The following is a 24,528-nucleotide window of genomic DNA, read 5'->3' as shown; positions in this document are numbered from 1 at the left end:
TCAAAAAAATTAAAATCCACGTATCAAAATATCAAATCAAAGAGAAAATATGAAGGGTTAAAGAGACTCACCTTTGATTGACCTTAATTTGCTTCAAATTCGCTACAGTTTGTCTTAGATATACTTTGATTATTTGGATTTATAGGTTTCTAGCTTACTGGAATATTGGGTTTGGTGTGGGTTTTTGGGTTCAGTATGAGTGTGGGTTGTTGGGTTTGGACTTTGGAGAGAGAGAGAGAGAGAGAGGAGGATGGGTTTTGTGGGATATACATACATATATCCGTGCAGTTCAATTTGTGGTGAAATACTATATTCAATTCCAACCACTTCACCGAACCAACAACAGAATGAGAGATCGTCTCCAGTCACCTATTTCAGTTTAGTCAATAGGCTTGTTTTCCGATTTTTGTCAAAACTGTGTGTTGAGCCTTAATTTTTTTCTAAAAAAAGATTTTTATTAACTTTTCATGAAGATTTAAAACGAAGCATTGTTTTTTTTTTTAAGCATTATCGAGCTTTTTTGGCTAATATACTTCTTGATTTTTCTCATGTTTGTCCAAGATGTAATCTTCCTGAAACTACTTTGCATGTTATAAGGAATTGTATATGGGCCAAAGATGTTTGGATTGCTCTTCCTGGAAAAAGACCCATTAATTTCTTTTTGTTACCCCAAGCTTCTTGATAGAAAGAATATCTTATTCAATAGCATCCAGAAATTCACAATTATAATCCCCCATCTGCCACCCGTAAACAAATGGTGCACAAAACCCTTCACCTCTCTTCAGAATTTCTTCTTCTCATCCATCCTAGAGTTTCTAATATTCCCAAATGCATCTTAAATATATATTGGAAACCTCCTGTTGATCATTTTGTTACTCGAAATACCGATGACAGTACCTTAGGTAATAAGAAATTCACATGGGAGATGGATCACTGGATTTTATTCACATATAGGCTTAACAAAGAATAATATAGCTGAGGTAGACTCTACTTTAGTTATTAAATGTCTAACTTTTCCTAAAGTTATGGCTTAGGCCTTCGCCCCTTTAATTTGTGATTGCTGGATACTCCTGGCAAGAGACTGGATGCTCCGTCCACATCATACTTACCATGAGGCAAGTGGAGTGGCGGACGGGCTAGCAAAAAGGGGAAGGGAGCAAAGCAATCAACTGGAAATATATGCACAATGTTCGTCTTAATAACCTTGTGCAGAAATGCACTCCTAGAGAGTGCTCTGTGAATCCATTTGTAAACTGACACCAACTACATGTGTCTAATGGACTTTGCTTTTAAATATTAAATAAATTCTCCATTTTCACCCCAAAAAAAAAGGAAAGTTATTTTCTTAGTCCTGATAAGCGATAATGAGTGATTGTCTTGTATAACTGAGAATCTTTGCTACATCACTGGCTTTTTAGATTTTGTTTCAATTTATAACGAGTCATGTTTAACTTAATCTATATATATGAAAAGGCACTGTACAAATCATTCAGTTGCCGCAATCCTGACCGCTCAGGTATAAAAGCCCACAGTACCTATATACATGCTTCATTACAAGTTACTGGGAAAGAGACGAATGCTCACATGATCTTTTAATCATCATTTACATTGCACCATAATAATATCGTAACATATTGACATAATGTTAGTATAAAGATAGAGCACGGAATTATAGGATCAGTTTTAAAAATAAATATAAAAAATAAACATAAATTCTCTCTGTATTGTGTTATTTGCTACAAGAGTCTCCTCCATATATCCTCTCTCTAGCTTTAAAAACCTGAAACATCAACAAAAATTCAACCAAGCATTCAAAACTAGTTTAGTCTACAAGCCTGGCACATTTCAGTTGCCACCAATTTTAACAAAAGATAGATTTGATTTTCTAGTCTGGAATACATAGAGAAGCTTTCGAAACTTCATGCTATATGATATAGTTGACATAAACTGCAGTATAAAGAAGACAAATTAGAAGAAGGGAAGAGGGGGAGGGGGGACAATTTTGTAGAAAGGAAGAATCCTTTGTACTAATAACCTGATTTTGCCAATCTGTGAAATTTGTTCCATGAGCATACAGAAATGCTTGTACATTTTCACAAAATAGATAAATATCAACTCAAAATTTTATCCATTGCTTAATAGGGTCTATGCCTATGTACCAAGCCGATGTGTGCTCTTAGTTTTTTTGTTACTATTCCAATTAAGTGAGAAATAAGGCGTAAATGCACTTTTGGTCCCTAGGAGCAAGATCAGTTTAGGGACCAAATCGAGGAATGACCCAAAACGTAGGGACCAAAAGTGCATTTACGCCAAGAAATAATCTACTACCAAATTAAGGTGCTCTGTCATACCCTATGCGTTCAAATTCCACAATCTAAACTCAAATAAGCAGTAAGAATTGGAGTTTTTGAGCAATAAGTTAGTTTGGGCCAGCCATGTTAACCAGACCCAGACTAAGAGGCCAGGAATAGGCCAAGCTAGTCTTAAAGGACAGCAGGTGCTAACCAAACAATAGACTCAACCAGGTTAAAAACAACTTCAAACTGATTCAAGAATATTATGATACCCTCACATCATCCTTTGATTCAAAATTAATTTTCTCTATATCATTTAGAATGGTGTTCATCAGCAAAAGCAATTACAAGTAAACATAATTATTGTTGTTGGCACAAGAAATACAACATCTAAAAGCAAGCAATAATTAATTCACAGGGAATGCTGTTATAATAAAATTAGCAAGCAAGCTCAACCCACACACAATTTAGAACACTTCATCTAACCTTAGTTTTCCTTGAGCCATTCCACTACATCTCTATGTATAATTCATACTAATAATTTTTTTGGTAACTCTTACAGATAAATGGTTAAAACTTGGAATAATGTATTTGAGTTATTACTCGATTTCTACACCAACTAGTCTTTGTATATAAGAATAAAAAAAATCAATTCCAGAAGACAGCAAACAAATAACTTCATTGTCATAATTAAAAAAAATGTAAAGAAGATTGACTTATATGAGTAAATAAATTTGTAAACAAAGACATGGATGGTGTACAGAGACCATCATTTAAGACAATTAGTAAGATGCTTATCATATGACAACTGCCTCAAATCTGGATTCTCATTTAATCAGGTAAACATTTTAAAATGTGACATTGAATCTTCATGTTTTCAGTCCCTCTCTCTTGCTCGATATCATAGATCTAATTCATACCTAATCTAGAAGATCAAAGCCTTAAAATTGCCCTCACTTTTTCACAACAATAATGACAAAAGAATTAATCAAATTATATAAAAGAAAATTTCTAGCAAAATGTAAATTAAATAATGCTATTTAAAATACTTACATGAGATCCAAAGAATAAAAAGCTAAAATAGTGTCTTTCTCCAATTCCACTTACTCCACAGTCTCTTTTTTCTCAAATTTGGTTCTAAACTGCAAAAGCAAAAGGAATTAACATGCAAGCCCATGATAAATCACTAACAAAGAACAAAATACATAAACATAAAAACTCATTCAGACATTTTCACAAACAATACATATGTACTCATTGATGTACTTGAATCTTCAATTAAGAACTAAAATTCCAAAGAATAAAAATAACATTCTTAAATTCCATAGCTACTTCATCAACTGTAAAACCCAATCGCAGTATCATCAATATTAATCCAACTAAATAATTGCACATGGATGAATTTAATTATTAAAAAAAAAAACCTTCAATGTCGAAACAAATCAGAGAGCGGGTAAGAGAGATTGCAGAAATGTTAATCTGCCCCAAAAAATCTCTTTACGGATGGCTATCAATGTATAATTTCCTCAAATCTTAACTGTAAGAGTTGACCAAAACAATCATTAGTGCAAACTGCAAAATATCAATGGCAGTAGAAGCAAGAAAAAAAGAAACTAAATGAGAATTCTCAAAGATGCAGAAACTTCTACTCCCCTTGTCTCTCTTCCTAAAAATTTTACAGAGAAAAAAAATTCAACATGTGGTACCAATCTTAAAGCATGAATACACACAATTTACTCAAAAAACCAATCTCAATTTACTCAAAAACCAACAAATGGTACCAAGCTCAAAAACCAACAAAATTTACTCAATGCGTGAATAGCAAATACACACAATCAGAGAACTAGGTTTTCAGTTTTTACATAGGTAAAAGGAGGAACACTGATCAACCATAAATAGAATGCAAAATTAGGTTTGAACCATCTACATTAGCAAAATTTCTTAGAGCAGTGTAATGAGTGAAGCTTAAGAATGTATTTCCTATCTGAATCATATTCTTAACTCGCCTAAGGTTTTCTACTAGTTATTAAGCTTCTTGAAAGTGATGAAGAAAAACTAAAAGACAACTGGACTATACTTGTTAGCGACCAAACTAGCTGTACGGCAAGAAAGAAAATAAAATAAATTACGATTAGACTTATAAGGGGAAGGATGTTGGAGTTGGTCATTACCATTGGATGAAGAGGGAAATATTTCATTTTTTTCACATTGAATAAATGCTTAGTCATCACACTCATCACAGCTTCTCTTTGAATTGACAACTCCATGATGGACACCATCCCAACCTTCATAAGTAATGACACGGCTACTACTGCAGCATTGTGCATTTTCTTGGTTTAACTCTTCCATCAATTCCATGTCTTGCTCATATACCAAACTGACCCCGCATTGCCCCACAGGATTTTTTGAACTAAAATAGCTTGAACCAGAGTCATTTTCAAATACAACCTCAATCTGACTGCATTCGCCATTCCCAACAGTACTAAACCAATCATCACGAGACAAATACAATAACCAAACGTGGTCTGTACCCCATGTCCCAAAATGAAATTTAGAGACATATTGACTGTGAGGCATATCACCAATGGCTTTCACACGAGCTCTAAAACCAGAATAGGCATCTGCATATTCACTGAAAACAGCACATAGAGTGAATCCCATCCACCTACTATTACACCAATTTGGATACAACACTACGCTTATTGAGTTCCCCCAACTTTGATGAGTTAACCACCGTGAAACTAAACATCCAGGAATACTAATCTGAAATTCAATTTTAGATCCATCTTCTTCTCTTTTGGTAGCAGTTTCATATCCAGTTTTTTGACAAAGGAGTCCCTGTACCCAAAAATAAAAATAAAAAAACACATGATAATCCATTTAACAAGTGAAGAGAAAGAGTCAAAGAGAGAGAAAGAAGAGAGTACCTGTAGGTAACAGTTCAATATTGTAAATGCCACTCCACCACTGCTCTCATCATACCCACGAAAAAATGGGGAAGAACAAGGTTGTGACAAACTGCTTTGTCTATGCAGTGCTGGTGATGGTTCTAGGGAACAACAGTTTTTCATATTTATATATCTCAAGGTTGATGGTAGCTCTGACACTGATCGAAGCTTCTTGCAGTTGCTCAAATCAAGAGCTTCAAGTTTTGAAAGTTTACTGAAGATTGCAGGCAGGGTGACAAAATCGTTCCAACTTAGTGATAAATATTTTAACGAGGACAAGCAGCCTATACCATTAAGTTCTATTTCTTCAATTTGAGGCATCTCACTCAATTCAAGTCTTTCCAAACACTTTATTTTCCATAAGTTCTTTGGCAGGTTGGCAGGTTGGCAAGTTTTGAGCATCCAGAAAGATAGAGAAATTTAAGAGACTTCAAACTATCCATGTTGCTTGGAAGGCATTTGAGATCATTGCAGCCTTTTAGATCTAGAATTTCCAGGGCAGTCAAACACTCGATTGATGAGGGTGGTAGTTCCTCAATAGCAGTCAAACCCAAATGAAGTTGTGATAGGCTTTTCATAGTTCCCTTAAATTCTGGAATCTTCTTGATTTTTGGGCAACCACTAAGATCAAGAGACGTAAGGGACTCCATGTTAGCTGACAAGCTGGGAAGATTGGTAAGAGATTCGCAGAAAATCAGACCTAAACTTTTAAGCTTGCTGAGTTGTCCTATAGATGGATGTAACCCAACCATATTAGTGCACCCATTAAGGCCTAGTATCTCAAGTCTCGTAACCCCTGAAAAGTCAGGTGTCCTAATAAGGTTCACGGACCAGGAAAGATCAATGGACTTTAACTTTCCGAAACACTGTTAAAAAGAAGAAAAAAAAACCATTAAAAACATAATTTAGTTTAATAAGTAAAGAATTCTTTGAAATTAAAACAACCTTATTAATGAAAGGAGAAAGCTCAAATACACCGGCACTATATTGTAGCTACACTTAAAGAAAAGAGAAATAATAAATAATAAAAACGAAGTTAAAAGAACCAAATTACCCTTGCTCCTTCCCAAAGATATTCACACTTGCTAAACTGCAAGTCAAGTTCAACAAGTTCCTTTGGTTGGAAACTAGATGGCAAACATTTTAACGAACAATATTTCCATGAAAGATGTCTTAGGCCATTAGGAACACGATTGAGAGCATTTGGGATGTGCAACTTATCAACTATTAGCAATCTAAGATTAGACATCTTTGAAAAAACTTCCGGAAATTCTTCAGAGTTGAAATCTGCTTTCCAATTCCTGATGACTATGGCTTGAATTGCATCTGTTGCCTATGATTTCAAAAGCAAACACTTGAGATTTACACAAGCAAATGATAAGAATTAAGAACATTAGAATTACTACAGTAAAGCCATCAAAGGAGATAAAAGTATCTAGTCCCTCAATTTTCCATATATATAACCTCCTCTAAATTATTGGCATGCTCAAGAAGGCTGTGAACTGAACTCAAAATAATTTAATTTTTGCATTCCACTTCTCTCCCAAAACAATGGGTCCAACTTTCAAATTTCATAATAGAAAATAGTAAGATGCACTACATATTACCAATTTACCATTTGGCATTGCGATTATGTGGAGAAAAAGAGCAATTTAAATGAAAATATATAGAGATCGGTTTTTAGCCTTGCAATTTTAAGATAATACAATTCATGGAGTGTTTTTTCTTTTCCATTGCATTTTCACACTACGACTTTTTGTATCAAAAATACTTTCCAGTTTCCACAGATTTTATCAAACACTTAATTTCATTTTTAAAAAACGCATTTTTTTAAACAACCCAAACCGACACCAAGAGTTGCATTCGTAATTAATAGATCATGGTACAACATCACATTTTAATTATAAAATGTATTACATATTAAGCCCTATTAGTAACTAATAGATCATAGTACACCATATTTTAAAGATTATATATTTTTTAATCAATTTAAATCTCATACTGTCATACATTAAAACAATAAAGGAGCACTTCTACCTTCTAGAAATTTATGGCCAAGAGGGGAAAAAATAGGAAATGACAACATTACTTTTTGAAGTGATGGAAGAAAGAAAATAAAGCCAAAAGAATGAAGTTTTATTATTATTATTATTATTATTATTATTATTATTATTATTATTATTATAGAAAAAAAATGTTAATATAGCATTTTCTTCTATGCAATAACCAAGAGATTAGTGAATGGTATTACATTAGGAAATATGAATTCAATTTAACAATTACTTAATCATATTATGATTTTAAAATATAAGATCATTCACATCAGTCTACATAAAATAGACTAAGAGTCATATTTTAGCCAACCAACCCAAAAACCACCCATATCATATCATTTAAACATGTATAAAACATTTACAAAGCTAAAGAGAAAATTTGAATTAGTATGTGTATAACAGAAAAATGTGTCAAATTTACACATGTAAACCTCAAAATCACTAACATCAGTCAAGCTAAAAATATATAAATTTGCAAAGTTACCACATTAACTGTGTATTTTACGCGGTCATTGTAGCTTTGTATATCATTTTTAAAATTTTTCTCTCTTACCTCTTGTCCCATCAAATTCCCCTCTCTCTCTCTCTCTAAAGATAATAATAAACAAAGAATGAAGAATAATTATTTAAATAAAATAGAATGTATAATAGATAATCTAATATGAGTATTTTTGAAAAATTGTTGTGTAAAATAGAAAAAATAAATTCTTGTGCTAAAATAGATATAAATTTTTGCACAAGTACTTGATGCGAATGCTCAACCATGTAAATATAGAGGTTACTCTCTCTCTCTCTCTCTCTCTCTCTCTCTCTCTCTCTCTCTCTCTCTCTCTCTCTCTCTCTCTCTCTCTCTCTCTCTCTCTCTCTCTCTCTCTCTCTCTCTCTCTCCCTAACTTGTACCATCTAACTAGTCAACCACCATCGCAATTTAATCATCCTATCACAAAACCCAATGGCAGCTCAATCCATCAACCTAAACCCAAAATAAAACCCAATTGGTAGCAAAAAAAACCATACTACGGAGACAGTGCTGGCTCAATGGTATAAGCCATTGATGCGGCCGCCTAAGGCCCCAAGTGAAAAAAAGGCCTCTAAATTTTAACCAATAGTATTAATTAAGCCAAAATATTAACAAATAAATAAAATAATATTTTATTATCAAATGAAAAACAAATAAAAAAGAGAAAGAAATGTTATATTCAGAACATTTTTCACAGCATTTTTACCACCAAAAAAAAAAAATCCTAAATAACAAATTGTTAAGGGTTGTTATTAACAACAACAAAATAATTTTGGTGATAGGTTCAAATAGAAGACAAGAAGTAACTTAACACCTAAGATTTGTTATGAAAAACATTGTGAATGTAGCATTTCTAAAAGAAAAAACAAAAAAAAAAAGAAAGCAATCCACAAAAAAATTAACAACATTTTTCACAATAGTCGAGTTAGCAAACTTTTACTAGTTTTCAACTAGATTCACTACTAACATCATTCTTTTACTCACTACTATCAATCTACCACATCTACAAATGTAAAAAGTTTTGTCAAATTTTTTTGTGTTTATAAACTTCTACGTGGTTCATGTTAATTAAAGTAATTTTACATATGAAACAAGATAATTAATTTTCGCCTTAGGCCCCCAAATGCATCAAGCCGCCCCTGTACAGAGATCCAAGGTGTGGGGGAACTTCGAATCTCACCATTGGTATATGGGGGAACTCGAAATCATTGACTAAGGTCGCCGAATTGGTTGTGGATGGATTTTGGGTTGATCTATGTGGCAGGGTAGGTGGCGGTTATGTGAGAGAGTGATTTACATGTGTGTGTGTGTGTGTGTGTGTGAGAGAGCGAGAGAGAGAGAGAGAGAGAGAGAGTCTTGGGTTTGATGGGTTTGGAAAGGAAGAAAGAGTCAAATTGATCGTGTGTGAAAGAGACTAGTTTTTTTTTTTAATTTAAGGAGGAGAGAGATATGATTTGGGAGAATTAATTAAAAATTTTGATAGAGAAATAGTATTTTTATGAAATGTAGTGTAAATAGATAATATGACATAGGTGTTTTTGGAAAATAGTTTTGTAAAATTAAACAGGTACGTTCTTTATTAAAATAGACAACAAATTTTGCACGAGCTAACGTGAATGCTCTAAAAAATCATCAAAGACAATATATTAGCGTGTTATATGAACATATTCTATATTTTTTTACTTAGATATTTAGGTAACCACTTACCTATTGAAGTTTTTTTTTAAGAACTAATTCACTGAACACAATTATGTCACTATATCTACTCAATCTTATTTGCAAAAATAAAATTATAGCTTCTTACCATATTGTTCTCCCATACACGAAACAAGTCCTCCAAAAGCCACAGCCTACTTTGCTTTCCAAGCTCTCCACATGATTGTCGACGAACAATTTTTTGACCCATTTCTTTTAGTAGATCATGCATCCCCAAATACTCATAATTATAGTCATATTTGAGAGTTAGGAGAGATTTATCCACGAGAACTCTTATACCAATATTTGCATCAAAACCACAATTTTCTAATATACGTATTACATAATTTTTTTCCAACCCCGTAAAGAAACATGCAATATCTAAGAATATCTCCTTCCACATTTCCTCTAGTCCATCATAACTTATTTTAAGTATATCAAATATTTCTATTGTAGGATCTTTTTTTAAATATTTCAATGCACTTTTCCATTCATCTATTGTTCTTCTAATTAAAAAGGAACCCAAAGTAACAAGAGCTAATGGAAGGCCACTAGCATATTTTACAACTTCCTGAGAGAGCTGCATATAATCTTCTTTGGGTTGCTCCTTTTTGAAGGCTTTCGAACAAAAAAGTTTTAAGGCATCATCATTATTTAGTCCATTAGACTTATATATTTTATCAACTCCATGTTTGACCAACACATGTTCATCTCTAGTTGTTATGATGATCCAACTACCTAATCCAAACCAGTGCTGCTCTCCAGCTAAATTTTCTAATTGGTCCACACGGTCAACATCATCTAGGACAAGTAGAACTTTTTTATGACGTAACCTATTCTTGATTATGTCAACTCCTTGATGAATATCCCATATTTTTTTATTTCTTTCCCCAAAAAAATTTTCGAGAAATTGTTCTTGTAATTGAAGCAAACCACCTTTTTCTGACTTTTCCCTAACATCAGCAATAAAACTAGAAACTTCAAATTGATCAGAATATATATCATAAACAACTCTAGCGAGAGTTGTCTTTCCAATTCCCCCCATTCCACAAATCCCTATCATGCAAACATTATTCCCAAAATCTAAGTACGAAGGGATCAATTCTGCCACTTTAGATTCTATTCCTATGAGATTTTTGTTAATTCTTGAGAATTTTAAATTCAATTTCTTCATCATATTTTCAACAATGTCTTGGATAAATTCTGACTCATGCCTGCAAAGAAGATAGAAAATATTTATGTGATTGCCCAAATCAAATATAAAATATTATTTCTCACAATGTGTTAGATGAATTCTAACTCATTCCAATAAACAAGATAGAAAATAATTACATGATGGTCCAAATCAATTAAAAACCCCCTAGAGGAAGAAAAATATTAGCCTCCTTTCTCAAACACATTTGAATTCATTTGCTCAAGTAATGTACATAGAACTACCCATATAAGAACACAAGAGAATTACATGGACTAAATAACGTGGATGTAACTACCCTTAGTGGAAGTGGAAGTATAAAAGAAAGAACACCTAAGAGTTACATGATTCAGCCTGGCAGCATACATTCACAAAGGAAATTCTTAGGAGTTACATCTTTGATATATGAGTGAAGTACAAATTTTGTATTACAATGAACCCAAACAGGGGTGAAACTAAAAATTTTTGTTCTAGGGGGAGGGGGTGAGACTAAACTATCATATTAAATTGCAATTCAAGAAAAACTCAAGGTACTATATATATCTATATATACACAAAAGTTACACATCGACAAAATTATTTTATATGAGAATTTAACATCCTTTCTAAACTTCACTTGAGTGTACACAAGTTTTTAAAATTGGCATAGACATATTTAACAAATATTCAAAAAAAAGCATTCAGCATCTTCTATTAAAATTATAATCAACAGTGGTCTTTCATATAATAAAAACACATCCATTATCATCTCCATTGTGAAATTTTGAGTAATTTCTTGTTCAATGTAAACTATCAATTAAACATTATTAAGGTCGCTTTTTGCTCTAGATTTCTCATATCTTTTGAACAACCATAAGTAGATAACATTCATAGATATTAAATATAAGTACATAACAAAAAATTAAACGTAACAAAATCACTATAAGCAACCATTAAATAATGGAGAAATTACATTTTTTCACCCTAAACTAATACTTCATTTACACTTACTCCCCTAAACTACAAAATTGTACGATCGCCCCCTTAACTAAAACTTCTGTAACACTTTACCCCCTCCCGTCACTTTCCTAGTTAAGTTAGATATAAAACGTAGTCACGTGCAACTCATGAAACACTTGCTGACATGGAACTCACTAATGCCACCTAAAATGACTGAAATGCCCCTCACTATTTGTAACTTAAAAAGGGGAAATAAAAAAATAAAAAAAAGACATAATAGCCAAGCACATAGTTTAATTTCTAACCAAAATGAATAAAGAGAAAGTGAATCTCTCTCCAAAATGAATCCATAAGAAAAAGTGAGAAACCAAAAAAAGATTGAATCATTCTCCAAAATCCCTCTCACCGAACCTACATTCCTTCTCATCAAACCTAGATTGAATCTCTATATCTCTTGCTTTTTGTATAGACTACATACATAATAACCTAGCACGTAGGAACCACACACCCAATAACCTTGACACGGACTTGAACTTAATTACCCAACTACAACTTGCTGGTGACAAAGAGAGAAGCTAGTTGTACGATAACCATAACCCAAACTTGTCAACAAGGAAGAGAAGAAGCTAGCTATACAAACTCACAAGAACAACACGAATCAAAAGTGGTTGTTCTACCACCATTCTGACCATCACTACGACATGTGCTAAGGTTAGGCTTGGGCTTTAGCACCTCCTTCAATTGGCAATTATTGAGTGGTTTGTTGATTTTACTATTTAGGTGTGAGGGAATCAACCTAGAATTTTAACATTTAGGTCAAGAGTTTTCATATCTAGCTACCTATGAAGCAGATGACCAAAATAGAGAGTTGAATCGAATGTGGGTTTGCCGAATCGGGATTAGGTTTGTGTCTGAGTTTGATTTGATCTTGTAATCTTGGGTTTGCTGTTTGATTTCTTTGTGGCATAGTTCATTTTTCTAGGTTTGTTGTTCATCTGGATTTGTTGTTCAGTTCAATGGGTTTGTTGATTGATCTCTCTGTAGCATATTTCATTTTATGGGTTTATTATCATTCAAATTCGTTGTTCATCACAGTTAATTTGTTGTTTGATCTCCTACGGCATAGTTCATTTTCTAGGCTAATTGTTCATCTTGTTCATTTTCTTTTATCTCCAACCAAAAAAGATTTTTGGGAAAATTGGGAATTTGCTTTTGGGTTAAGGGGGAATTGTGGTCATTTCAGTTGGGGACAAATGTCACATGACTCGTGCTTTTTCCTCCAAATTAACTAAGAAAATGACGGGAGGGGAAAAGTGTTATACAGATTTTAGTTTAGGGGGCTGATTGTGAATTCTTGTAGTTCGGGGGTAAGTATAAAATGTGGTATAGTTTATGGTAGAACCATGTAATTTTCTATAAAATAATTTAAACACAACCAAACTAGAGATTTATAGCCACACAAAAAAAAAAAAAATTAAGATCACTTTTGTATTTAAAGGCATTGTCAAACTTTGCAAGAATAATCAGGTGGTGCACCTACTAGTAATTGCACCGATCTTACATACATACATACATATAAAAGTAAAAGTTTTATTAATCAACTAAAGATGTGCCTCCACGTACACAGGAGGTAGACAATAGGAACACAAAATTCAGCATGAAAATTTATTCAAGATTGCTCTTCTTCAAATATCAAAGGCAAAGCCAATATTTTATTTCCGACATGTGTATAAGGTTTTTTTGATAAGTTAGTGGTAACAATTGATGTAATAAAAAAAGAAGAAAGAAAATTATAAACTATAAGATAAATAAATAGAAATTAAACTTAAATATTATTGAAAAAGGATAAGAAGAGTTTTGCACCTCTCAAGATTTTAATGCCATATTTGCCTACCTCCAAATAAAAAACTTTTTATTAAGGAAGAGGGAGGAACTGAGTGAGAATGTGAGAGCATTTGGATGAAAGTAGGAGGCTTTTGTCTTTGGGAAAATGGATAATTGTTTTCTGTAAGAATTTTGAGATATGAGAATAAAAAGGTGGCTTCTAAAACAAGCCAACACAAAAAACTAAGAATAAACTAAGGTACATTACCTTGGATGTAGTACATTAATGTTTCGTTTGTTTTGACGTAAAATATTTTAAAAAAAATATTTTCTCATTTTATAGGGTTTTTTTTGCAATAAAATATTTAGTCAAAGTAAAATATTTTTAGTCAACCAAATTAACTAGTCAAATTTTTGTAAAATATTTTGCACTTATAATTTTGGTAAAAACATTTTTCATTTGCTTTACAGCCTTCACCCCAATACTCCCTCAAACTCCAGTCCCTCTCACGCTCTCTCCCTTCTCACTCTCAAGTTCTCCCTCTCCACTCTCAAGTTTTCCCTTCCCACAAACCAAAGCCACCAAACCACTCTCAGTTTCATCAGCACCACTCATCTCCGATGGTTCTCACCACCGGCTCCACCTCCACCATTGTTGCCTAACTCGCCTACACACCTTCACCCACCGAGTTTGGTTCAACCGCTCAAACCCACCAATTCGTTTTTTGATCTGACTATACACCAACTCTTAACTCCACCGATTCTTTTATCCTTCATCACACCGGCTCTACCCCCACCTTCATCAACTCATCTGCCTATAAACACCGTATTTTGTACCCGTTAATAAATTTTGGTCTCCGACTCCAATGATAAGCTTGACATATATTAACCAAGGGTAATTAAAGAGTTTATAATAGTTTGGAAGTAATCAAAACTCAAAAGTACTCAAATCACTTTGAAATCAATACTAAAAAATGATATTTGCTCACTATTTTAACCCTAACTTTTTATCCACAGAATTTTTGAGAGGTTTATTTCATTGGAAAGCAAACATCCTGGGCTTCAATTTGAACATAAATTTGAAGGAAAAAACTGGTTTTGTATCTCATACAAAACACATAGCGAAAGTAACCAACAAGAATCTATTTCATTCATGATTGATAACATGCACTATGTAAATTTTAGAATTTAAGAACAAGATAGCATACCTTGGTGTCGTGAAATTCAAAACCAAAGATTGAAATACTTGGGAAAACTTTTAATCTTCACTCCAATTCCACTTTACGCCTAAGATGTGTGGTCTCTCAATCAGTTTTCAAAGGGAGAATGAAAGTGTGTCTCACTCTCACATACAAACCATTTCTTATAGCACTAATAAAAATTATGTATGTTTCTCCCTTTATAACTAATTGATTATCTAATTAGGCTGACCTATTGGGCCTTTTCAATTGGGCTTTAGTGTGTGGGTTGGAGTGGGACCAAAATGGACCAATAAGACACTAACTCCAATTGACCTTGGGCTTTTCCGTCAACTCTTGACAAGTTTAAAGTTATCATTAATTATATTTAATACCACTATATAAAGATAATTGCACTCTAGACCTTATTAATAAATTATATCACAATACTTTATTATACATACAACCCCTTCATTAAAATATTCGTAGTAATACAAAGTCATGAATATAGACTGCCACTTTGAAGATTACTACATCTTAATCCTTGAGTATCCGGTTTAATCATTTATATTATTCATCATATATTTATGAAATTCAATTTCATAAATATATACTTTAGTAACTCTTTACTAAAGTGGTTGGGCCCAACACTCTGAATAACTAAGCCCATTAAACATATCTCAAGGGAATATTTTATATCTCCGTTAAGAGATTATGAATTCCATCTTGAAAATATATGTTCCATCAACACTAAATATGGTTGCCCAACATACTGAGGTTTTAACCGTGACTAATAAATCTTACTTCTGATATATCAAAGTAACCTACATCTCATGATCAGGTCGATTATTCTCTCAGGATTTAGAGTTGATGTAAATAGAAGTCGTGAGATTTATTATTCATTTGACAGTCATTATAAGAATAATAAATTTCACAGCGGTCCAGTTCAATATGTCTTAACTCTTAAAACATATCAACATACCAACTAGAAGTCTCCACTTCCATGGTTAAGACAAATCATCTTAGTTGATATGTTATATTCTTTGTAGATGAAACGCCCAATTTCATCACCGACTACGAACTACATTTTGAGTTTACAAGGAACTTGTAATTTACATCTTCTATGACTAAATCACATAAATCACATACAATGCATCTCATGGACTATGATAATGTCTCATTAGTTCATTTATAGATAGTCTCATATAATTAAACAATTTAATTATTTATGACATGCCAATAAATTGGATTTTAAGGCATAAACCCCAACAAAATTTTGCCTAATTTGGACTTGCATCGTGTAAGTTATGATCATTTAATTTTGGGTCTACTGAGCAGTCCAATTTTATGGGTTTTAAAACTTCATTTTAAGGGCCCAAAACATCTGACTTTGATGTAGGTCAGCCTTTAGACCCTTGGGAACGTCCAAAGACAATTAAAAACCATAATTTTAACTTATAAATACTCATCTTATGTCTCTAATCAAAACCCTAGCTAGAGAGAGTTATTTTTTGGCCCCCATCTTCTCTAAAACCATATTTTCTTTTTTCAAAACCCTAGGGCAGCACCTAAGCACTTTTTTACAAATAAAAAAGCTTTTTTTTTTTCAAAATTGCGGAAATTTGTTTTCAAAATTGTTTTCTAAAACTTTTTCAAAACTTTTTTGTTCTTAAGTTGTGATTACTAACTATTGTTGTGTTCTTTGATTATTTTTGTCTTTCTCTGATTATTTTTGTCTTTTCCATCTAATCTTTGTGTTATAGGCACTAAGGGGTCAATTAAAACAATATAAAATCTGTGATTCTAAAGCAAGGTGAGTCTCTTGTCCATGATTTCCCACCTTGCTACATAATTCACATGAGTTCTTGATGTAGTTTCTCTAGTTATTATATGTTATTTAACTGTTGGTTTTAATTATGTTTGATATGTTTTAGTATCTATTTGGATTGCGCTGAACGTGTCCACGTTCAGCATTTTCCTTCTTCTTCTTTTTTTCCCTGCTGCGCGTTTCAACTTTAGGGGACAAGTCACTGTGCAAGCACTATTCACGTACTGTTCATGCACTTTTCAGCAACTTTTTCATTAAAAATGGGTCTCACGGTACTATTTACACATTTAAAAATTATTTTGCTAAAGTGTTTTCAGTTTTCGGCAATAAATTCTATCCAAACGGACCCTTAATATGATTTTAGGCTGATTATAATCTGTTTTGGTTGTTCTTGTTTTGTTATTTTAGTCTCATGTAAAGTTTAACATGTTTATTTATTTTATGTTAGTTTAGTATGCTATTTGTTTTGTTTCATGCTTATTTGTTTATATTGATGTTTTTTTTTTCTTTATGTTAGTTTAGTGTTTAGAGTTTCTAATTTGTTTATTTGATCTCACATGCTATATCTTTGCTTGATTAAATCTATAAAAATGTGATAATCTGTTTTGTGCTAAAGGATGCATACACATTATCGAGTATGCGTGCGCATGGTTCAACCATACGTACGCATAGTTAAGTATGCGTACACACCCTGAACCCAAATTAGGAAAAAATCTTGTTTTTATTTGTTTTAATCATTTTTCGCATGTTGTTTGATTTTGTTTGACTATGTTTTAGGTTAATTATAGTGTTTAATTATTTTTCCATGTTTGCTTGTGTCTTTTTTTTTTTTGCCATGTTTGCTTCATTTGATATTTTTTTCCTTGTATGTTTTTATTTAATTGTCAACTTTCCATGTTTAATTTATTTTGTTTAATTGTGTTTTACTTGTTTCCTTTTATATTGTGATGTGATCTTTAATATGTTGTGTGTGTTATTTCCTTAAGTGCATGATATATGTTTAGGTTAAGGATTAGGGCTTTCTTAATAAACTCTTTAATTAAATATGCCCTAGTAACATATAATGGAGGCCGGCCCACAAGCCGGGCAGTCTTGGGTGCCTAACACCTTCCCAAATTGTACTGAAACTTCAGACCCATAATCTCGTATGCAAATCCATGCATGTAAGTGATTGGCCCAAAAGGCCCAACATTGTTCCTAGACCTAATCTAGGTGGCGACTCCACTTTTCTCCGCCACAGTCCACTCAACTGAGGCATACTCCCTTGTGCCCACGCCACCGATTCTCAGATCTAGTTTTTTTTACCACTGTAAGGGTTTTTGTTGATTTGGGCTTTTTGGCTAGTTTTATGGGTAGTGATGGGTGGTTGGGTTTTTGAGTTGCAGTGAGCGGCTGCATTTTTGGGTGGCAGCTTTTTTGAGTTGCAGTGATGGTTGTGTTTTTGGGTAGCTGGGATGTTTGTGGGTCCGTTGATGGATAAGTTTTTGGGTGGCTGGAATGGTTTGTAGGCCATGGTAAGGACTGTGTTTGTGGATTATGGTGGGTGGTTGGCTGAATTTGGCTGCTTTTTTTTGTTTTTCCTTGTCCAATTTGTGGATTTGAGTGGTCAATGGAGTGTTGGGGTGGTGGTGGGTGGGTTTTTGTTTATCTGGTGGTGGTTTGGGTGGTTGGTGGAGTGGTGGTGGTTTGGTTTTGTGAAATTGTTAAAATTCTTTCATTTTGCTGAAACACACATTTTTTTGCATTTTTAGGAATACAAACTATTATCAGTAAAATATTTTGCATGTAAAATATTTTACCTTTGCAAATATTTTACATCGAAATAAGCGAAGCGTAATTTCCTAAATTAAATTAAACACCTTGTTAGATTCACCAATAAAATACAATATTATTATTTTTAAGAATAATTAAATGTTTTTTTTTTGCTAAATTAAGAATAATTAAATTTAGCGCAACTATGTTTTTTAAATTTAATTAGAAAGCTTAATGTACTACACTACACCTCACCTAAAAGTCAAAATAATAATAAAAGCAAATCAATATGCTAAGACTAAGAGAAAGCTTAAGGAAACTGTGGTAGTTGAATTCGAGTACAGCTAGAGATTAGAGAGAAGAGTAACAAATGTGTACATTCTTATTGCTTAAATCATTATACATATTGTTCTATGCTTTTTTAGATTTGTTTATTGTGAGGTAAATTTTTTTAATAAAATTGGACGAAAACAGAATGACTGAATTGAATAAATTTGAAACTTAGAGAATTCAATTGAACAAAAATAAAGTTAGAAGACTGAAATGAATTTCAGCCAAGCTTAAAGGGTGCAATTTGCTTTTTAGCCTTAATTTTTTTTTTATTCAAATGCTAATGTGGAGTTTTATCATTATTATTTTAGATCATAGGTAAGCTTCAAGTGTTTCAGCAATGCACATTGTTTTCCATGTAAGCGTTTTCCGTTAGTGAGTTAATATTAAGAACCAAATTAACTATGACTCCAAAATGTAAAGACCAATATGGTACTTTCACCTAAACTTATTTTAACAAAGGAACTGGAAAAAAAAAATTATCCTTTGGTTTGGCCCTTTCACAATTTAGTATAAAAAGTTTCAATTACTATCTTTAAATCCATAAACCATTAGGGTTCTATCTAAATTAGAGTTCTTTCACACATGCGAGACCTATAAGCGATTTCATGGACTAGCTTGAAGAAATAACCCCTCACAATTCCAACTATATTAAATTCTCTTATATTTTTTTCTTGAAAAAGAGTAAGAAAAAGGTTTAAAAATGAAAAATGAAAAATACAAAATGGAGAAGATGAACCAAGCATTGAGCATGGCAACACCAACACAAGTGCTTGACCATAATGCAATGGACAAAGAGAAGAGGAAAAAGGAAATGAAATTGAGGGACGAATTTGTCCACAAAATACAAAATCTATTAAGTTGGGCAGAATCTTAATAGTTTCATTTCAGTCCAAACATTAAGGGTATGAATATAATAATTGAAATTTTGTGAACTAAATTTGTGAAATCCCTAATCAAAAAGAGTAAATTTTAATTTACCAAAACAAATATAATGAAGATAATAGACTGTCAAGTACAAGTTTTGTTGGCCTATTTAGTGACAAATTGTATGTACTTATTCTCTCATTTTTATGTAGTTTTCGGAGCATAACTGTATTTGGGATATAGTGTACTTAAGTTTCGTCAAAGTTGTTGGAGGAGCTTTTATCAAAGGGCAGTTGCAACCAGCTCACAACCTAACTGGGTCTCAACTAGGCCACGAGCTGCATGTAGACAAAATGTCATGCACTTTTATATGTTTATTCAGTTTTCTCAAATATGCCATTTCCAAATAACACACCTTGTGCATGCTGGACTTGAGAAATCAATGGGAGTTTAGTATATACACTTAGAGAGAGTTCATTTTATTCATCCCAAACATTCCATCTTGTTGAGAGAGAGAGCCTTAGCCTAGAGCAAAAAATTCCTTCATCCTCTCTTCTCCATTTCTCTCACAAATGACATATACTTGAGAGAAATTTGTAATCTTCACATCCATCATAAAACCTTGAGTGTTATGAGCTTATTGAATGGTTGGAAACTATTTAAAGCTAATCTCAAATCCAAATCATATTGGTGGCTTTCCGTTGGCAGCTCAACAGTGGTCTCTAGTAATTTAGTTGAAAAAAGGACTCGATGAAGTTGGTTGCTAGCTAGAGCTTGGATGGCTCAAGTACTTATGGGGATATGGGCTTTGAGGGTTCATGATATTTCATGTACTGCAACTATTAAGGCTAGTGGAGATTCCAATGGTGGTGTCGAGGGAGAGGTTTTCTATTGAGGGCTCCAATTTCCTCTTTGAAAACTCTTCTTAGTGTTTTTTGAGTCGTTTGTCATTGCTTATTCTGCATCTTTCTTATTGCTTCTATTTATGTACTTTGACTTTATTGTATGAATGCAATATGAAAATTAGGTTAATAACGTAAATTTGGTTTTAATGTTAGTTTAGGATTAACTGAGTATAAAGTCGCAAAATTGATTATGGGTCTAAATATGTACTTGGGTGTTAGCATCTAATACTTTCATAGACAATCTCAATAGATTTGTAATTCTTAAAGAATAAAAATAAATAAATAAATAAAATAAAAGCTTTTATGTCCCTAAATCAAGTAGTTCTTTTTTAATTATTGCAAAGGAGCGTAACGAAAGTCCTAAAGAAGGGGTCTTGCTATAAAAAAAAAAAAAAGTAATTCTTAGGCCCTCCTAGAACATAAAAAATGGTGCTCCTTCCTCGCACATTCATGGTGGGACCCGTTCATTAAATGCATGGTAGGACCTACTATGAATGTGAGAGGAGAGAGCACCATTTCTCTATATTCCGGGACTACCTAAGAATTTTCCTAAAAAAAAAAAAAAGTCACATACCATTTCTTATAATATAACAAAAGTTTCTATTTCAATCCATGCATATTATGGCTACATTTTAGTAACTACTTATATTATATACTTCATGAATATATACATGAAATAAGACTGCATTTATATATAAGAAGAAATAAATTTGTCAAGAAAATTATACCTATTTTGTAAATCCCAACCAGAGATATTAGCCACTTCTCTCAAAGTGGTTCTCCACGTTTCCACCTTCTCTATACTCTCCTTAAAATTTTCTCTGTGTTCATCAAATGCTTTTGCAAAAGTTCCCATTTGTTTCCGTACATCAGATGGATCCACATGGTAAAAAATTGGCAAAACTTCCAATCCTTTCTCTTTCTTGCATCTAACAATATGCACTAGTTCATCCAAGCACCATGGTGAAAACGCATAGTTTATTGAGAAAATAACAATAGCAAATCTCGATTCTTCTATAGCTTTTACGAGCTCTTGTGAGATGAATTTTCCTCTCTCAAGTTCTATATCGTCCCTAAAGGTGAAAATGCCTTTATTTTTCAAAGCATTATATAGATGATCCGTAAAGTTTTTACGGGTGTCATCGCCTCTAAAACTGAGAAAGACATCGTATGTCCACCTAGGTGTTGAAGAAGAAGACAGTGATGAAGTTGAGGCTCCTTGGGTGCTCATGGAAACTGGTAAATCTAGAGCTATAATATAGGTCCACAAAAAAAAAAAAAAAAAAAAAAAAAAAAAAAAAAAAAAAAAACGTTCAATTAAAAAGAAAAGAAATATATTAAAAGAAAATTAAGGAAAGAGAAAACAAATTGATGGGGATTTTTAATCTCAAGGCCGAAGTGAAAGGAAAGATATAAAAGTGATGAATATGTGAGAAAATTGAGATCTTACCGATCAAAACTCTCCTGAAACAACGCCTGGTTTAATTCCTACTAGATAAGTTTCCTGTTTAATAAAGGAATGAATACCGTTCTTTCTCCATGTGTGTGTGTCAGAGAGAGAGAGAGAGGGTTATTAAAATCAAGCACCGCCTCTCTCTCATTCTCTAGAAAATTCTCTTGCATTCCGGAAATTTCTCCATGATGCTCTTTCCGGATTTCTCTACGAGATATCTCTAGAGACTTCTATGTAGAAGTAAAACTCAGCCACAAATTGTTGTAATAGTCTAGAGGGTGTCATGGGCTAGATATTAAAATAATAATAAAATAAAGCCTATAACTACTAGAACTCTATTGTGGCGGAAATTAGATGAAGCTAGAAGCTTCCATGTCAATTACTTAACCGACCTTATTTTGGTTCCTACTTGTGATATATGAGAGGTGTAAGAGACGTGTAAGGTGAAGCGTATTAGGTGAAGAGAAGTGAAGAGAAGTCAAGTATTAGGTGAAGGAAATTAAAGAGAAGTGAAGCAAAGTCAACAAAGGAGAGCTATAGTGTCACCAGGTGTGCATGTGTATTTGGTGAAGTGAGTGTATGTAATAGTGCCGTGTGTATTAATGCAATAATAGTGCTGGTAAAGTGTTGTAATTCAAAGAGTCTAATTTTTAAATAAAAACTTATTATTCAGTCTTTTGTTTAATAATTTAGTGTCAGAGTTTCTGCTAACTCAACAAACAAAGGTGAGAGATGAGAGGTGGAGGATAGAGTCATGTCAAGTGTGCATTGTGTTTTCCCTAAAAAAAAAAACAATGCTTCGCAGCATGGCAAAGGATAGAGCAACTTCGTGGTGACCACTGTGAAAAAACCATTTAAATTTCTTTTCTAAAATGGTAATAAATACTGGAGTAATATTTACTATAAAATTTAAATTACAAATTGCAAGTTTTATTTGTCTAAATTTAGTTCATAGTTTCATCAAAAAAAATTTAATTTAGTGTCCGTTTGGCAAATATTATTTTTGCCAACTTATTTTACTATTCAGCTTATTTTTACTACTATTTATGGGTCTCACTATACTATTTCAGCTAACTTTTACATTTATCTTTAGTACTTTCAACAAAAAATTTTCAGTTTCAGCAAAACTAGTCACTAACCCGTGCAGTTCTTAGAAATGCTAAATATTTTTTTTAATCAAATTAAAGAGAAATTTAGTCAACTTAAATGAACCGTTTCACTTTGGATTTTAAGGAATAACTCACACAAAAAGGAATATACAAATTTCATTAAGATTTGAGCTGGTCAACCAAGGTAGGTGTGTGTGTGTGTGTGTATATAGTAACCTTGTCAAATATTTCTTAATCTGCCAACAAAGCAAATTATTGCTTATTTGAAGCAATTTACAATGTTCATTCTAGGCAGAAGCTTACATACTTTTTGTTGTTGTGATTTACAATTTGAGTAGATGAAAAATAATATGATGTTCTATCACTAGTTATTGCCTTCACAACAAAAAGGGTAAAATTTCAAATCAAAAGATTACATATCACATTTAAAGAAAACACTAACAGAAAGTAAAATATATGACATGCACTAATAGCAAATGATCATAATATTCAAAGAGTTTTGTAAATCAACAACAAAATCTTATTAAATTGTTGGGGGCGGCTTCATAATACTTATTTAAGTTATCATATTAAATATGAGAAAACAGGTGTAAGCATATTGTTGTTGACTCTACACTGTATCACAAAGAGTCTGTCTTGGTTGCTTCATTCTTCTACCTGCTCTACAACTAAAGCTCCCCCATCAGAAGCTTCCTGCTTTGCAAAACTGTGCAGACAAAAGCAGAATTCCAGAATTTTCATTTCTTACTTTTGCAGGCCTCAACAAAAGTTAAGATTCATGATTTTATCAAAATCTTCCATGCCTTTATTATTAAAATTCTCAATATATACACCATTAGCATAGATACAAATTGATTCAAAAGTAGCCTTATTTTAAAAACACCATGATGCAGAAATACCACCAACAAATAATCGTAATATTTGAAGAGAGATGAATGAAGCAAAATAAAAAATAATTGAAATTCACAAAATGAAGAACCAAATATCAAGAACATAGAGGGAGATTGTTGGAAGCAGAATTAACAAACCTAGCATAAATTGTTAAGATTTTAGACTCGATTGGAAAGGAAGTAACTCTAAAAGTTTTAGCTCGCCAAGCTTTCTTGCATTGTTTTATACCTCTTGGAGCAAGAATATCAAGGGAGTTACAGGATGAGCGGATAACAAACCATACAAATTGACATGTATATCAACCATCAATAACACCCAAAATTATAAAAATCTAAATAGATTAAAATGTTAGATTGAGAAAGAACTTCTTCTTTTTTGCTGAATAAATACTTTATTTATAAGAAGAAACAAAAGAAATACAATCCAGGGAGGGCCTATGACCATCTCTATCTAAAGCCTTAGCTAACATCGGTGACAAGTTAGAGATGGGAACTGGCCCACTTCAATTCAAAAGAGCAGCCCATTGGGCTAGAAGGTGGGCGGTAACATTGTCGTCTCTACTTATAAAAGAAAATGATACATTATCAAAAGATTTGACTAGAAACAAAATATCCTCTAGCACTGCTTTAATTCTCCAGTGAGAGACAACTGCTTTGTTCTTCAATGGCTCAATGACATTCAGTGCATCTCCTTCAAGTATAATTCTCTTGAATCCTTCATCTACCACCTTTTTGATAGCTAACCAAGCT

General features: G+C 32.8%; 1 pseudogene; it reads right to left on the bottom strand.

Annotated features, from left to right (window-relative positions):
• Window positions 1–1,558: 1,558 nt before the first annotated feature.
• LOC142610584 (TMV resistance protein N-like) lies at window positions 1,559–21,987 on the bottom strand (annotated as a pseudogene).
• Window positions 21,988–24,528: the final 2,541 nt, after the last annotated feature.

Source organism: Castanea sativa, chromosome 9 (assembly GCF_040712315.1).
Source record: "Castanea sativa cultivar Marrone di Chiusa Pesio chromosome 9, ASM4071231v1".
Lineage (NCBI taxonomy): Eukaryota > Viridiplantae > Streptophyta > Magnoliopsida > Fagales > Fagaceae > Castanea > Castanea sativa.
Note: the sequence above shows the minus strand (reverse complement) of the source record. Positions and strands in the feature narration are given on the sequence as shown.